General features: G+C 48.5%; 1 long non-coding RNA gene across 3 annotated transcripts; it reads right to left on the reverse strand.

The window, feature by feature from the left end:
• Positions 1-1,071: 1,071 nt before the first annotated feature.
• Positions 1,072-17,663, reverse strand: LOC310881708. Of its 3 annotated transcripts, none has more exons than XR_014572513.1 (5): positions 17,518-17,663; positions 12,288-12,444; positions 5,960-6,159; positions 5,506-5,600; positions 1,072-1,598 (listed from the first exon to the last, which is right to left on the reverse strand). It is a non-coding gene; the product is annotated as an uncharacterized lncRNA (long non-coding RNA). The 3 variants fall into 3 exon arrangements; XR_014572514.1 differs by having other exon boundaries at positions 12,356-12,444; positions 17,518-17,660; XR_014572515.1 differs by lacking the exons at positions 1,072-1,598; positions 5,506-5,600; positions 5,960-6,159; positions 12,288-12,444 and adding an exon at positions 16,483-16,802 and having other exon boundaries at positions 17,518-17,642.
• Position 17,664: the final 1 nt, after the last annotated feature.

Here is a 17,664-nt window from a genome sequence, read left to right on the forward strand (position 1 = left end):
TGAATAGATGTTCACCCCCCACTTGGAGGACGTATAACTCTAATGATCTTTCCCAAGTGCTGTCCTTGCTCTTCCACATATTCACAGCCTTAGCTCTTGGTCCTATATGTGTTTCTTGCAGACCACCCCACCAAGTCTGGAGACAGACAAGAGGGCACTTTCCTCCATGAGCATTGCAGAGCCAACACCCCATGAGCTCCTAAGAGACAGCGCCTCTGAAAAGTGCCTGTCAGCCACCTCCTTCCCCAGCCGGCTGCTGGGCCTGGACCAGCCCTTTTCTTCTGGCAGGTACTTCCCTTACTACAGGACAGAAGGAGAGCTCTGCATCGGCCCGGCTCTGTGTGACAGGTTTCTCACCAGGATAGAAATTTTGGAGAACGAGGAGGGAGGACAAGAGGGAGAAACCAGAATCTGGAATTTTGGTGCCAGCTGCTTGGTGTGTTGAGAACAAAGCAGCGAGTTTGTCTTTGTCAGCAAAAGGCAGAGACTGATTCAACGTGGGCATGAGTGAGAAGTTCTTGAAAACTACAACCACATGAACATCTGCATGAGTACAGAATAAAAATGCTCCTCCTTTTGAAAAAGACAGCAAGTGAGAAGCTGGGCTGTGAAATGACAGCAGAGAGCTACAGACAGGGAAATGCCTTGCTTGGGGGAATCCAGATCAACTTGCTCTGCAAAACATGGCAGAGGAGGAGGGTGAAGATCAGAACTATGTTTTATTGTGGCTGATCCCAAAGGCTAGAGGCTCACTTGAGAACTTCTTCCCTCCCAAGAGCAGGGTGGAGAGCTGGGTATGTCTCAGCCAGGCTGACCCCTCCTGGTAGCACTCCATTCCCTGTGCTGGGCACGGAGATCCCTGACCCCCCTCCAGCAGCCGACTCCTGCCATGCTGGATGGGGTACGAATACACATTTTGTGCAACTGCACTCAAGACCAAGTGACAGAGGTGACCATGCAGATGAACAAGAGCAAATGCCTGTATTTACAAAGAGGAAAGAAAGTAAACCCACCTACAAAGACATTAAATGATTTGCAAATGGAAAATGTCCCTTTTATTTTTCACCTGTACTGTCAGATTGCCCAGTATGAACTATACTTTCTCCAGGGCCAATGGTGACCTGTTCATGGGAACCCCTGACAGCTGTGAAACGAGTGAAATGACAGTGCCAGTGCAGAAGGGATGTGCAGCCATGGGAAATGGCCAATGGGAAAAAATAAGAATTATTTAAATCTAAGCTGCTTGGAGGAATTAAGCGGAGACATAATTTCCAGTAGGGATTGGGAAATACATTTCCTCTCCCCTCCACTACAATCCTCCCATTGTATTAATGGCATCTGTTAGACAACAGTCATACACAGGAGAAAAAAAGCATTTTTATTTAAAATCTTTGTCAATAAAACTTTTTGAACACATTTCCATTATGTCTGTCTTCATTTCACTTGCACAGTCTGTAATGAAAATGCTCTTGATTACTTTAATATGTGCAACCACGGGCTTCTATGAAACATCAGTTTTGACTCTGGAAGACTGGACAACGGCATCCAGGAGCAACTTGACTTTGGTGAAGCTTCACTGGTTTACACCAGATGAGGATCTGTCCAGAAAAGCTCAACTTAGTGTTTTCTTTGCAATTGTGAAATGTTGCAACATACTGCCCGTACTGCCAACTATGTCACCTCTTTGAGACACCACACAAGTTGATGAAACACGTCTTTTTCCTATTCCTGCTATGTGTGTAGGCAGTTTCTCTTCAAAATAGACACATTTACTCCAACCATGAAATTTAGTGCATCTTTGAGTGCTTCTGTAACGATTCCATGCTTGTTGCAGTAAACTTAAATACCTCTCTTTAGAGGTCTGCAGCCTGCAGCTAAATGTACCGATGTTACCTATTTTCTCTCAGTGATCCAAGAGGTAAAACACATCGTTTTTGGCTATTTCACATCTCCATAGTTAGACCACTTTTTCCCACGGGTGCATGTGGCACTGAGACCAGAAAGGCTACAGCCTTGTAAGCCACCTGACCATTTGGGTAATGATTTCTGCACTTGGGTGTTTTTGACAGGCAGGGAAGGGATTTTGGCTGGGTGCTGGGACCCAACAGAGGACAGGAACTTTGACCCTAGTCTTCCTGCTCTGCACCGCTCAGTATAAACCCCAAAGCACCACCGCTAGGCAGCAGCTCATATGTCCCACAGTGGACATGAGCTTGGTGCTGTTACAGGAAACCTGGGGTCAGCCGGATCGGTGACAATTCATCCCAACGTCCACACACAGCTGCCTGGCTTGGAAGTGGAATGCAAGTAGAGCAGCCAGCATGCTTTTCCCACCTGCATCCCGACCTGGTGGATACCGCAACATCGTCCTGCCACTCGTCCTCTTCAGTCATCGCCTTCTCACCAAATAACAAGAAGAATCAGGCTCTGGTTGAACTGAGTCAGGCTGTGTGAAATAGCTTCTGGTTTTAAGCACAAAGGCGTACGTGTTGGGAATTTTGAAAGGGGGCCATACAAAATACTGTGGGATCATCTCAATTCAAGGGATTGGGTAGAGGAGGGAGGCAATTCTGTCTGAAAATTGGGTGTGATTTGTTATGAGAATATTAAATTTAGCCTTTCTATAAATTCAACATATTAAAATAGTTCACACTATGTAATATCAAATCCACAAATCTCTCTTACTTCCATTACATAAAAACTACTTTCTATTGGCTGTACTTGATAATTTATGGGAACTACAAACATCTGAAATCAAGGATTTGGGAGATGAGAATATTACATGCTTTACCCTTTTGGATCAGAAAAGCCTAGTTTTAAGCAAATGCCAGCAAATATATCGTATGTTGCCATCTGGAAACTGGAGCTGAACAAACCTCATGATTTTAATATATTTTCCATCCAGCTTTTCTCTGAAGTAAAAAGGAAAGGATGGGAGGCAGCGTTGGAAGTTTCTGTGATTCTCTCTAAGGCTTACGCTGCTTTATTACTTTTCCACATAGTTAACATCCTGTACACAGACAGCAAATGATTTTTCTCAAACTGTTCAGTGGATCAGATTGCTACCTTCGAGAGGACATCATGTACCTTTGCCCCAAGAGAGGTCCCAGTCAGCTGGAAATAACAAACAGTTGAGTTCAGCTGAGTGTACTGATAATGTATTTCCTTTCATCTCTCTATTTGAAAAATTCATAATTATTGCTCTAAACCCTTAGTACTTCAATATTACTGGTCTTCTGGAGTCTGGAAAAACAATCCGCAATTACTTTGATGCATGCTGTGTAGTCTTCATTGATCCCATTTAAGCTTTTAATCTCATGAATTCACAAAGTTAATTCATAAAGCAAACCAAACAAACCACAGCAAAATATGCCCTTTAATAACAAAAGTGGTGATGACCATAACTGTCTTTGGGGATTTGCTCTAACGCAGGTTCTTCTTTCTCAATAGCTGATGTTAGATTTCATTTGGAAAGGGGGAAAAAGGACATAGTCACAAGGTTTGTTAATCTGCATACCCCTAGGGAAAAGTCTACTTCAAAGTCAGTATAATGGTTCACATAGACATTGCAGGGTGTGGAATTTGTCTCTGAAATCAGCAAAAAGGGAGTTTTTCTTTTAGAGCACTTCAGGCCTTAGATCTTGACACAGTGCCCTAAAATCTATAAGAAAACTCCTTCAGCCTTAGCTACATTGGTCTTGGGCCCCCAATTCCCCCATCTGGTGCAAAGCGACAGGCTGAAATGTTCACTTCTGTGACTTGAACCCCAGCAGATGCCGTTTTAGGGAGAAAATTAGCTCACCAACATTTAACAGTATCAGTGGTGCATCCTGCCCCAAGGACTGCGATTAGCTAAGCTCTCTTTCCTCTCCAAAACCCTGATTACGTCGACGTATATGACTTAATAACTTCACTTTGAACTCCGTTAGAAATGAAGCTTTTGGCAAGTAGCACTTATCAGAGAGAAGCAGAACCCAGCATTAAACAAAGAAGCTTAAACAGGTCCCCTCCCAGCAAAGTGATCGGGGGAGTGGAAGTGATTCATTAACATGAAACAAGTTGGCTCCCATTCAGAACGGCATTTACCGTGAGTGATGAGAGGATACCTTGAAGTGGTGAAGGAATATATACCTCCCGTACAGACTGCAGCACACAAACATCGCTGGCAAGCCCGCTAGCTGGGGGAACAACATGGCTGAGACAGGCTGATCCTGTCCTCCTTTGTTTTGCCATTGCAATTTAGGAACCACATTGAACATTATACGCTATGTTTTGCTGAACAGGAATAAGTTGAATGTAGTGCCCAAGGGCTGTGCTGAGGGCTAATAACCCCCAGGAATAAACAGACATATGGATGGATGGGGAAGGAAGAGATGCAAGCTCCAGCGATGTGAATGGGAGCTGGTGCCTCAGGAGAGGAAGCAGCTGTGCTTCCAGTCACACCTGGCCCCTGAAGCAGATTTGGTTAGTCTGTCCTGACATACAAGTATATATCTATATCTGTCTCGATAGACAGATATCCATCTATCTAGGTAGATTTTATCTCTCTTAATTTTCACCAGAATGAACGTGTGAGGAATCCAAGTGTGGTTTCTGCCCAGAACAACAGTTCCCTAAAAAATGAAGAGAAAAGCTGTGCTGGGATGAAGGCGCAGGCTGTTTCTGCCTGTAATCCTTTCCTGGATAATGATACAGGTGGGAACAGATGAGGAGAGAACAAATAAGCCCCCTGACCTACGCAATCCCCCATAAATCTACCTGTCCCTACCCCAGTGCTACCAGTTCTCATTAACTCCCGCCAGACTCCCAGGCTGCTCAGGGCACTTTCGCCTTTCCCAGGAATGCGAGCTGATGAGGTTTGCAGGTGTGGAAAAGGCAGCAATGCTAGCACCTGATACAAGTTATGCAGTCTTTATTTTGGCTTCTGCAGCAGCCATTAGAGTCTCACACGTGGAAAAAAAAGCACGAGCTATGTATTTTAGTTAACAGTGTTTTATCGAGGGCGGTGTCCTTGGGCTAGTTTCTGCTACTGGTGGATTTCAATGGGGACATGTATTTCCCAGGACAGTCTTACGACAGGATCACCTGATCTGTGGGGCTCCTCCAAGCCAATATTTGAAACATTGCCTTGTTGAGAGGTGCAGGGAATGGCTGTGTTTCTAGTGCTGCATTTCTGGGCATGTACACCCAGATTATGGCTTTCTTGTACTATTGCATGGAGCACAGCAGCCTGTATGGTGGTTGCCTGTAGTCCGGGGGAAAACTGTGGCACCTTCTCATGTTATTAACTTAGAAAAAAAAGAATGCAAAGTCTGCAGTTGGTGTGAAATTGCTTCTGTTGCAATTGGACCAAGGAGCAAGCACGTTCCTTGCTGGGTAATACAAAGAAGTAAAGCCAAATGCAAGCAGTTAAAATGGAAACTCTTGCTGGAACAAGGTTTGAAGGCAGCTGGCAGTATGTGCAGGACAAAGGGAGTGTGGCAGAGAGTGAGGAGTTCAGCTCACCTGGCTGTGAAAATAGACACCAAAATGGCTGGGAGGCAAGGATCAGTGTGAAGGCTGCAGTTCCCTCTCTTTCCCACTCTGAAGCTCTGCAATGGCTGAGACATCAAAAACAAAACAAAACAAAATGAAAACAAAAAAACAACAACAACAACAAAATATAAAGCCAGCACAATATAAACCTGAACAATAGGGCTCTGACAGCTGCAAAGTGTTTGAACAACATGTCAGATGGGAAAGTTTATGAAATCTCCTGTATCCCACCGGAGCATGTGAGCTGCAGCTTTTCCTGGTTTCTCTGACCATATTTTCCCCATAGCTGCAATGCTGTCAGCATATGGGCTGCATGTGGATCCCAAGGAGAGGGGAAATCAACCGGAGGAATCGACCCGGCAATGCAAAGAATGAGGATGCTATGCTGTCTGCTTACACCAGAGGCTGTGCTCCACGTCCTCACCTGTCCCACCGCATCCTCCTGGGGACTCCACACACGGCCACAGACCTTTGGGTTTGCTCCCGAAGTCCTCCCCATCGAGCAGCAGTGTGTTTGTTTCCTCCTTTGAAGACCTCACTTTCTTATGGCATCCTCACAAATGTGTGTGCGAGGTCAAGGTGACAGCGCCTCCCTCCAAGCAGCTGCCCTGTTAGCACCTGATGCTGGATAATAATAATGATTAATGAATCTTAATCTTTCTGTCACAATTCACTTTCATTAATATTTATATCTGGCAGATGTACCCCCAGGGGGGAGCTTGAATTGCTAAGTATTATACTGCTATGTACAGCTGGTATTTTATGCAGCAACTTCGAGGACATTCTTCTAAACAACTTATTATGTGCAATTTTATTTTCAACTCGTTGTTAATGCTGCCACGTGTCAGACTAGAGAAGAATGTTTATTTTAGTCCCACTTATCTGATGAAGTTAAAAAAACAACAACACTGAATACCAACATTTTCAGGGAAAAGGATCTGATGTAAAAGAATGAATGCATGCTTAAACAACTAGCATTATTACAGAGGTCAAGCTCAGCTACAGATACACCACTGAGCCTCCTAATTACAACAGGGTGTAATTTAAGGCATCTTTAGCAGCCGGTGATTTAAAACGTGTGCCTTTTTCCGGTTAGATGTATGTGTTCAGCTGCTAAAAAAGTCTTGTGAAGCACTTTTGGAAGAATAAACATTCAATTAAATGATCTAGTTGAGTCCTTATAATTGGGATGAAGTCTGTTTATAACTAATTCATAATACAACATCATTAGCCAAATGATTAATTGGTAATTACTCTGTGAAAACAAATTAATCACCATGCTTCCCAAGCCATGATCCTCTGTCTACACTGTAGCAGGCCATTTGGCTCCGGTCTAAGATTGTCTTAATTTATTTCTAGTTATCCATCTAAGTCTTGGCTATTAAATTTGGAGGAATCTCCTCCCGGCTCTCAGCAACGCTCTCTCAGCTGCAGCAATAGACAGCACGAAAACCATTTTCCATTTTTTTAATATTTTATTACCTTCCCCAGGCATGTCTGAACCCTGACTAGGTGGATATTATTTCTTTGATTGTGCTCTCACTTGAAAGTAGGAACATGAATCTTGTGATTACATCCGCATAAAGACTAAGAAAATCAGCAGATGAGGATATGAAATGCGGTCAGCCTTTGTGCCTGAAACAGTCCTCAGCCTGCAAAGACTTCAGCTTGGGAGTCAGACTGCGCAAAATAGCTTTTAGATCACGTGGGCGCAGAGAAAACGCGAACAGGTTGTATGTAAAAATAAAATAAAATAAAAGCCAGGTGAATGTTTCTGAGTCGTCTTCAGGGACTGACAGAAACGTCCTCGCAGCTGTGAAAGTGTGGTAACGGTGTCCAGCCGTGTGCTGGCCGCCAGAAGGAGCAGGCCCGGGGCCTGAGGCCCGCTGAGGCAGGCCGAGCCCCGCAGGGCCCAGGCAGGGCCCCTGCTTCCCTCAGCAGCACCAGGAGCTCATTTCAGGGCTGTACTTGGTCTTCTTGGTGGCACTAATGGCTGTGCCTTAAGTCGAGCGGCCTGGGCATTCCGGCTGGCCTGCTCGGCCTCCGAATTTCCCAAAAAAAGGTCGCAGAGGGTGCGTCTGTGCGACCAGGCAGGCATTTGGGGTGTGCAGCCAGCCCATGGGAGTGGTTGGCTCAGGGCCCGAGTCCAGCAGGGACATATCCCACGGAGGTGTCCACATTAACCACACATCCCTGCTGTCCAGCAGGTTAGCCAAACAGCCCCCAGTTTACCAAAATCAGATCTACCTGAAGCTTCTTGATGGGTCGGGTTTCTAGCACTGAGTGCCGCCTTCTGAGAAAACAATACATGAAGGCGATTTCTGTAGCAGCCAGAAAGTGGGCAAAAGCCCCTCTCTCTGGGTGGTAATGTGGTGACAGCACTTCACTGGATAGTTTGTACCAAAAAGGAGGACTACAGTGTTAAGTGACACAGAAGACATCAGCTTCCTCATGCTCTAGGTATGATTCATAGCAGATTTAGTGTTTTAACAGAATAAGTAGCTTCACTGATGTGCTAGAAATGAGGGTCGAGCCTGTTTTTCAGCTTGGATACTCCAGGGACCCTGTGCTGATTGCCAGATTGCTTCCTGGATGAGAGCGTGACTCGGCCATCAAACATTTTTTTACCCTTTGTATTCAGTTTTATGTACCCAAAGCTGCTCCTAATGGGGTGCAGATGTTTCTCATACTCAGTTATCACGGAAAATGGACAGGAGAAGGAACTACTGAAAACTCTGGAGGAGCTGAAGGGAAACCACGGCACTCTTGAATCACTAGCAAGGAAATAGCTAATGAGCTCTTTTTTTTTTTTTTTTTCTTTTTTTTTCTCCCCCTCAAAAATCAGTACTGCTGTCTCATGGGGGAAAAAAAAGGCCAGAAAATAGGATGATACTGCTCATGGATAATCAAGGAATTCTGAGGTTTAATAAAACATGAAAACTCCTACAACAAAGAGGAGAGAAGGCAGCGGGGAGCCTGGCAGCTGGAGAGGCACTGCCAGGGGTGCTAACAGCACCACTGGTGCTGCTGGCACTAAATGCAGCTCATTCCCTTCAGATTTCCCAGTGCCCACACAGCCAGGGCAGCTCTGCAGACAGAGCCGGGGTGCTGAGTGATGGGGGTGAACAAAGCACGTCCAGCCAAAGCACCTCCAGGTGCAGCTCTGAGGTTTGGGTCGCACAGGCTGGAGGAAGCGCTGCGCAGTAGCTAGCAGCTAGTGGGTGATAAAACAAGCTGAGTGTTTCTGTTTGCCTTCATGCTCAGCAGTTCCGTACATCTAGTTTTTGGTATGATTTGCATGATTTTCATCCTTTTTCCACCGAGCAGCAACAGCAGATGGAGTGGGAAGATTCTGGGGTAGTTCAGCAAACGGTCATCTGGTGCTTCCTTCAAGTCTCTCACCAGGAGCATTTTTCTCACTCTTGTCTTTCGTCTCAGCCTTTTTGCAATCACATTGCCCTTGCCATTGGAACACAGGGTACCTCATGCCCCGTCCAAGCAGTGCTGAAATAGGAGCTTCCCCTCCTTCCCACACCACCTCCCCGCACAGCCCCAGCCTGCCTTTGGGAGGGTCCTCACTCACCCATGTCTGCCCCAATCCTCATGTAGCAGCAGCGACAAAAATTGAATCAGCTTTGGATTTATTCCTCTGGCATTACTCTTTCTGACAGGGATAGGCAGAAAGCCAGAGAAAAGATGCTGAAACTAATATCAAGCAAATAAACCAAACAGACAAACAACAAACAAACAAAAAACAACCTGGGCAGATAACTTTATTCCGTATATATAAATGTCACAGTCCAGACTGGAAAGGGCATTTGCCACCCTTAGCCCTTTCAAACCAGTCTGTTGGCTGCATCTGCTAGTTGGCACCTGCATGTACTCACTGAATGGAAAATAATTGCTTGTGTGACAAACCAAATGCTGCAAATCACGGTCCTAGAGGTGGTCTGCATCAGAGCAGAGGCATGGAAGAACTGCTGCAGCCTCTGCTGGACAGCAGGATTAGAGGGAACCCGAGAGCAATCAGGAGTAAAACCGTGGCAGGATTTTTAAGGGAAGAAAACAGCTTTTTAAACCATCGCATAGCTGTCGATGAGTATGGCATATGCATTTAATGTTGAAATGAAATGGATTTCAAAGCTGTTGTAAAAAAAGAAAACGATCTCAGTGGCTGAGTCCTGTGAAAGCACCTCCAGGATGTCATCGGTTGGAGAAGTCTCACTGCCCCGGCCACTGCCTGCCACTCGTGTCCCTGTCCCCGTCCCTGTAGGCTCCCTGCAAGCCTCATAGTGGCACCTTCAACCTGGTGGCAATTTTTCCTGAATTATGGAAAAATCAAAGGAAAGCACAGCCTGGTTTTATCATTAGTTAGGGCAAGAAGGTGCCTTTGGAAACAGAAAATCAGGTTTGAATTACACGGAAGGAGGGAAACACTTGTTAGTGCCTCCTGAAAGGTGATGCTGGATCCCCGGTGGGTGAAACCCCTGAGCCCAGGCACCACCTGGGACCACCCCGGTGCGCAGCTGAGGAGCTCCCCCTGCAGTCTCCGAGAAGCCCAGACAAACCCAGCACCACAGAATCACTGTCACCATCATCCCATATAATTGAGAATATTCTCATATAACGAGAGAAACGTGCCGTTGTGCTCTCGGCTTGTTGTACGGCCCCTCTAGCACCCAGCGCATCATCTGCACCGCCTGGGGAAGGGCCGGCACCGATGCTCCGGGGGTCCCGTGGGACAGAGCCGTGCTCAGCCCCTCAGCTGCATCCACGAGCCACGTCACCTACACCAGCGGGTGCTTTAGGGATCCAGGCAAACTCCCGTATTTCTAATTTCCCCCTGCAATGCCTGCTTTGAAGAAAAATGAGGAAGCATGCCAGTTAATCAGAGGCACGAGTAAAGTGTTGCCTTGCAGGAGATGGGGGAACAGGTTATTTAAAAACCCTCAAGGAATAAAGTTTCTCCACGTGTTGCGATTTAGTATCCAAGCAATTTTGAGAGACTGTTGCATAGGGCTGAAAAATCTGTAGCCGCTAGGCTAAGAAGGAAGTTTTTAGCTGAATGACCAAAACCATTAATTTTTCATCCCTGGTACTTTGGGCCCGCATATCTGATAGAGACGGATGCACCAAAGCTGGTCTGAGGAGCTGATGGGGGAACAAAGCAAAGGCCTGTGGAGGGACAGTTGTCATGGCAACTGCTCGGAAAGCACCGAAAAAAAAGCTTTTTTTGGCTGGGTAGTTTATTACGTTTCCTTTTGGTGGCACTGTCTGCCCAAATATTATCAAACCACCAGCTGCTGGAGCAGGTGGAAATCCCTCCTGTGGGTTTGGCTTCTGCCGGGTACCAAAATGGGGCCCTTGTGGCTTGTAGAAATGTATCGCAGCAAATTTTTCCATTTGTTTCCCCAGGTTTTGGAGGAAAGGTGTCGATCAGGTACAAATTACAATCAGGCAATTAGCTATCACCGCAACAGCAATAAATATCCGCCGGGAAAACCAGAGAGCCACTCCTATCGCTGCTCCAGGCTCGACCCGAAGTTTTCGTGCGTAACTTCCTTTTGGTAGTGGTCACGCCGAGGGGCACTCTGAAATAAGGACTCAGAGTGATGAGCCTTTTGCAAAAATAGCACATTCTGAAGAATCAGAATTTCCTTCAACTTTGGATAAAAGTCCCAAAGGCACGGTTCTGATCACATTTCCGACAAAGTATCTGACAAAGGCAAGTCGGATACTTGCCATAAAGAAGTTGAAGGGTGAATTCCTGCCTTAGGCACAACCAGGATGTCTTCAGCGGAGACAAGGCTCCACTTCTAATTTTCCAATTTTCTCTTTCTCTTTTATTTTTATTTTTATTTTCTAGTTTGAGCCCTTCACTGCTGCTATCTTCAGTTTTTTTTCTTTCACTAGTGGTGAACTTGTGAGTCCTCCCAACAAGGATGAACACGAATTCTTCCTACAGTCTCTGCAGTGAATTAATGGAACTTAAATAGGACATTGTGTGCAGGGAATCAGTGGGACTGAACACGAACAAAAGACGCTTCTCCATTAACATAAATGAGAAACTGTCTCACTGTGCTTGTTTAGTCAAATTGTTGCCCGCAAAGAAGTGGTGTTTGAATCTCTCGAGTAAATTTTCCTGCAGATTTCAAGTGTTCTGATTAGGATTTGCAACTTCAAAGATCTCGGTTTAACTCTGTTTGCCATTCTTCCTCCTGGTGTTATTGATTGCAGAGATGTTTCCGTGCAAATAGCAGTGCTCACCTTTTAAAATTAGCCTGCTCCTCGTTCCCTGATGATGAGCTGCTACCCCAGCCCAGCTGGGCTTGGCAGCGTAACAAAATCCCTTTCCTCCAAGAGAATAATAGAAGCAGAAGGGTGGAAGGATGCTCGGAGGGGTAAACATGGAGGAAACTATATTTAGCTGAAGACAATCATACATGTGCACACACACGCACACAAACCCACAACACTAAATTTGAGGACTAAATAATTGCTCGCAATTAGTGAGAATTTCAGGGCAATTTATAAAAGCCAAGCTCCAAATTGCCATTAGTTTTTCCAAAGAGTTAGATATCCAGCTTCCATAAGCAGAAAAGAATGTTTTCTTCGCATTTCCATTTGCCAACGGGGTCTGCGTGGGAAGCTGTGCACTCACGTGCTGTTAGTGCACATGCCAAACACCGCATCTGTGTTAGCAGGAGGGGAGTGATCTCATGAAGCCGGAGCTCAAAGGGAGCTCCTCTCACCTGCTGAGTCCTTGGCTCTTGTCTGGCATGAGACGAGACCTGAAAGCCAGGAGTGGGGATTATTTTACCTAAACGTGGATCTCTGGGGTGCAGATGCGTACAGCTGGGCTTAGGTTCCCATCGGGTCACAAGTCACAGCTCATCCTCGGGCAGGTACCTGAAACAGGGCAGACAAAATGCATCGTAGTGCGTCCCGCTTTGTCTGCAAATGGTCCCACTTTGACTGCAAAGACTCGGGCACTGACAGCTGAGGGAGGGAAATGTAAAGTTTGTAGGGACAAAACCCGTCCACAGAAGACACCTCCTCCCCCTCCCCCTTGGCTCCTGTCCTCTCCGTTTCCCTCCAGCATCAGAGAGGGCAGGACAGCCACTGCAGCTGACAAACCTCTCTTAGGGCTCCACGCTTCTTTCAAAGCTTTTTTTTTCTCCATGTTTTCACTGTTGTTTTCCAATAGAAACTGGCTGAGGCTCAGCTTTTCTCATTCAGCTCTTTGAACAAAATGACTCGGTTTTCTGCTGAAAGCACCAACCACCGTCCAAGGGATGAAAACCCCAGAGGACCTGGTTAACTGCCAGGGGCACTTTCAAGGACGTTTTGTCCATCGGGAGGTCACTGCCGGGAAGGTAACACCTGACGGTCACGTTTAACATCGTTGGGGTTTAGGAGGAGGGCTGGGAGAGCCTGGGCAAGGCTTTGTCCCCCAGCCCTGGGCAGTCAGAGGGTGGCAAACGCACAATCCTCCCTGCAGCTATTTCCAGGACTTCAGGGTGGTTGTTGCAGATGCTTGGCTGATGGAGCATGAAGCTCCCCAGGCTTGCAGCTTGCTTGTAGCTTCCAGAGACACTCCTGCCTCCAACCTCAGAGTAAACCTCCTCCCTGCTCCACTGCTCTTTCTACATGCCCCAGTTCTCTCTGTGTGAGCGTGGAGGGTCTAACACAGAGGAGAGCAGGTCACAGCCCCCATTTCCTTGAGAGAGCTGGGGAAGCGTTATTCCCACGACTGTCACCTTGCTATCGCAGGCTGCATGGCCCGCGTTGCTGAATGTGCACTGGTTGAACACCAACCCGTCCCTCGATCTTCTCGTCGGCGGCTCCCTGTCTTCTCTGCCTTAATAAAGCTGGCACGGCGGTGGTGCTGGTGGCAGTGTCCCTTTGCATACGGAGCATGGTAGCGGCCAAGCAGGCGGCTGTTGGTGTTACAGTCAAAGCTTGGAAACTCGTAAATGCTTTGGGCAAAGTGCTCCACTTAGGCTCATTAGCAGTACAACCACACGATGCCCGCCCAGGCGCCTCTGCCAGGGAAACTTCCTGCTCTTTCAAGGTCTTATCAATGGCTGCAGTGTGGCAAACGGACCTGGGGGATGGGAGCAGGGAGCGTGAGTCACAGCTGGCTGTCTTGTCCCTGCACGGCGGGGAAAAGTGCCTCTCCATCCGTGCTGCGGCCGCCTGTTGCAATATTGCTCTGCTCCCTGCTTCGAGCATGTCTGCACCGAGCCGGCTCACCCCAGCCAAAACCCCTGTGGCTCGTGGGGATGGTTCCTGTGCAGGAGCACGGCTGCAGCTCCAGACTCCAGATGTGGCCACATCTCCTGCTCGCCAGGAGCTGTGGCAGAGGAAGACATCGGGACGTGGGAGAGGGCTCTTCGTGGCCCTCCTGCTGGCAGGAGCCTGGGGACGGCTGATGGGCACTGTCCTGAGCGCTGGCTGGTGCTCGAGGGTCTGGGGGACGTGTTGGATGTACCCCTGAGATCTCCCCATCCCCAGCACCTCCTCTCAGGTCTGCTTCAGCATTTGCACTGACAATTTGGGGCGAGGAGAGGTGAGAATGTTTCTGGAAGACTTCATCCCTATGTGCTGTCTATTTTAATAATTAACATCACTTTTACAACAGCAGTGTCCATCCAACCGTGGGGTTAGGTAGATTCTTGTGTTGCTCAAAACCTTTGGGAAGCTCGGTTGAACTTGCCCAGCTCTGGGCACTACGTGGTGGTCAGACAGGCAAACGGGGCTTTGGGATGCCTGACAAAAAGGGCTGCTGAGTAATGAGGGAGATGGCAAAGAGGTATTTTGTGAATCTGCAGTCCCAGCTGAGTCTTGCCTGTAGGTCTGAAGACATATCTTGTCCTCATGGGACACCAGCTACTCCAGACGTTTTGCAGAGATGTTCCCTACAGAGTAGAATAAGCAAAAGGGGGATGAAAAGAACAGGGGATTCCCCTCACTGCCTAATTCTTCCTGGGAAAGGATTTCTCCAGCAAGATGTAACCAGGCTGAGGGCAGGGAAGGGCACAGAAGAGCTTTGCAGCCATTGATAGTGGGGACTCTGTGTGTGCTCCCAGTCTTCGTAGTCCTTAATCCACCTTCTACACATTCCTGCAGAAAGCACTTATGTCTCCCTGCCCGCAAAAAGGAGCTTGGCAGGTAGCTCCTGGAGGGGACAGCTATGTCTGCCATGTGGCCCCTGACTTCCCGCTGCCTGGATTTGCCTGGCAGATGCAGCCCGTGGAGCTGCCCCCTTATCACAGCTTGCACATTGCTCGGGGGGGGCTGTACACATCGCTCTGTAACCTGCTGGCCTCTGCTCACGGGACGCAGCCCCTCAAAGATACCCCGGGCATTAGACCCCAGTGCCCTGTGACTCTGGCAACAGCAGCAAGGTTTAATGTTGTTTTGCTTGTATCTTGCCCAGCAGTTGAAGCCACAATATGTTATTAAAAGGTTAATATTTAAAGGCAATTTATCCCTGGATCAGCAGGATTTGCAGTAAAACGCATCACAGTCCGCAGATCCTTTGCAGTTGGATGAGAAATGTGTAATCCCTTTTCATCTCTCACATACCCTCTCTGCTGAGTTGTTCTTTTATTTCCCAGCGTGGTCACGTGTGAATCGGCCACGAGTTACCAAGTCCCTCGCCCACAGGAACCGCAGGGCCCCTGGGAAGGTGTGGGGAGCTCCTTGCCTTGCACCTCTAGCACTGGCACCTGCTGGACAGGGGAGTGCCGTGGCGTGCAAAGCAACGGCTTTGTGCTGAGGAGGAAGAAGAAACAGCAACGTTCAGGAGGACACAACCTCCCCGTTCCCCCTCTTGGCAGGAGGCAGCAGATTCCTCGTCCCTAATCAAAACCACGCTCATCCCCCCCGAGCCAGTGCTTCCTGTGAGCGGCTGCAGACCCAGGCTGGGACCGAGAGCAGCAGCAGGGTTGGATCCCTTTCCAGCTCTCCACAGGACACTGCCGCTGCTGTCAGTAAGAGCAGACCTGGGAGCTGGAGCCGTACAGGTCTGAGCACGCAGAAGCACACCTGATGCCGTCTGGTTGGAGACAGGAGATGCTCAGCCCGCTGGCGGGACTCGGCAGCGGGCTGGCAAGTATTTTTCAGTGCAAAAATGCTCCTGCTAGTGCCCCTGCCCAAAGCGGGGAGCTGTCCTGACACAGGAGCACCGTCAAGAGCAGCTCAGCTCCTTTCTGCATCCACCCTGGCCCCTCTACGCCGCTCTTCCAGGCTGGGAGCGCTTGCTAACAAGTCTCCACACCACTTGCTTCCAGCCCTCCGTCCAGCACCGCACAAAGACCGTTTCCCTGAGTGAGCAGATGTTCTGAATTTGGCATGGAAATGCCTTGCTTGGAGTTAGAGAGAATTCCCGTGATTAATGATTGATGCTGCTATCTGAATAATTACCTCAGTCAGCCAGCTTTCCTCCTGGCTTTGCGAGAAAATATGCATGGAAAATGAGGAGAATATCTTCTTTCTGTATTACTGCCTATATGGAATTTTTCTAAAAGGAGGGATACAAATATATTTGGGAAAACAAACAGCTGACAAGCTTACAAGGTGCCTGTGCACGCGCCCTGTCTCCAGCAGTGATGCAGGACCACAGCCCCCCCAGCCCGCTGTTAGAGACCTGGTGGCTGGGGAGCAGCCTCTGCATGGAGAAGGTGCTCGGTTATATACATCGAAAAATCTCGGGTTTCAGCCGTGGATGATCTGAGCTGATAACCACACACCTAATATCAAATTTCCAGAAGCACATAAAAGCTCCCTTCAGCCAACTTAGTGATAACATTTCTTGTGTGTGTGTGCGCGCACATAAGGAGACATTGTTTTAGGGTCAGTTTGAAAAATCATGTCTCTTTTTGTGGAAAATGTCGATTTTTTTTCCAATGGAAATTCAAATACCAATCGTTTAAGCCAAAATTTTAAATATTTATATTTTAATCTAGTATTTTGGTGTTCAGGAGTTCTTGTTTACGAGCTACCAACATGTTCTGCACTTGCCAGAATACGCAGACAAAATAGGTTTCAACAAAACCAACGTGGTATTCCGGGAAGGCGATGTACCAAGCCCGATGCCAACCCTTTCAGAAGGCATCCCAAACGGATCCGAGGAGCTGCTGCCTGCAGCAGTCTGACCTCTGCAGCATGGGGCTCGCTTCGGGCTGCAGGAAACCGATGCCGATGGGCAGATGTATGGTGTGGAAGGGCCAACACGTCTTGTGCAGAGCAAAGTTGTGCCCCTGAAGTCAGAGCAAGGGAGAGAGCTTGAAGTGATCCGGTTAAGGAGCAAAAGGACGTGCTCCATGGCCAGATGCAGACATAATTCAGACATATTTCAATTCAATTCAGACATAAGACATCAGATTTTGCTAACGCAGGGGGCAAAAGAGCCAGGCAGGGCTTAAAGTCGGGTATTATCCACACAGGGAAGTGAGTCCAGTCTGCAGCGTGGATCAGACGGGTATGTGAGGAGTTACCGGAGAAGGGTTGGGGAGCAACGCGCTGGGCACCTGGCGCGTCCCTCCTGCGGTTCTGTCGCAGCGCTTGGCGAGCGGGCTGCGGGCGCACAGCTGGCACCAGAGCGAAACCAAACAGGGCTGGGCTCCTGAGCGAGGGAACGGCCGGGCTGGGGGACAAGCAGGCAACGGGGGTGTAAGCGATCTGTGGGTGCTCTGGGGAAGGAAGGGGACAGGGAGTGATCCTTCACTGCTGGCACCTCCTGCAGAGTGGGATTTCAGCGGCACGCGGCGATGTTTGCCGCTTGTGCAAAGCGGCGTGAGACAACTTTATCTCCGGACTCCTCCACTTTGAGAATTTATAAACAACTCCTTGCAATCCCTGGCTTCTCCCTCCAGTAAATAAATCGTTTCCCCAACCGCCCGAGCAGAGAGGGAGCAGTTCTGCTTTCCCACCCCCACCCACCTCTACCAGCCCCGGCGTGCGCAGCAGCCTTACCTGGCCGCGGCAGCCGCCCCCCCGGGATGGATGCTCCGGGTGCCGGGGGACACCTCCAGCCCGGGGACCCCCGGTCCTGTCCCTGTCCCTGTCCCCGGCCCTAGCCCCAGCCCCAGCCCCGGCCCCCCCCCGGCCCCTGCGCGGCCG

The sequence above is a fragment of the Anser anser genome, assembly GCF_964211835.1.
Source record: "Anser anser genome assembly, chromosome: 14".
Taxonomy (NCBI): domain Eukaryota; kingdom Metazoa; phylum Chordata; class Aves; order Anseriformes; family Anatidae; genus Anser; species Anser anser.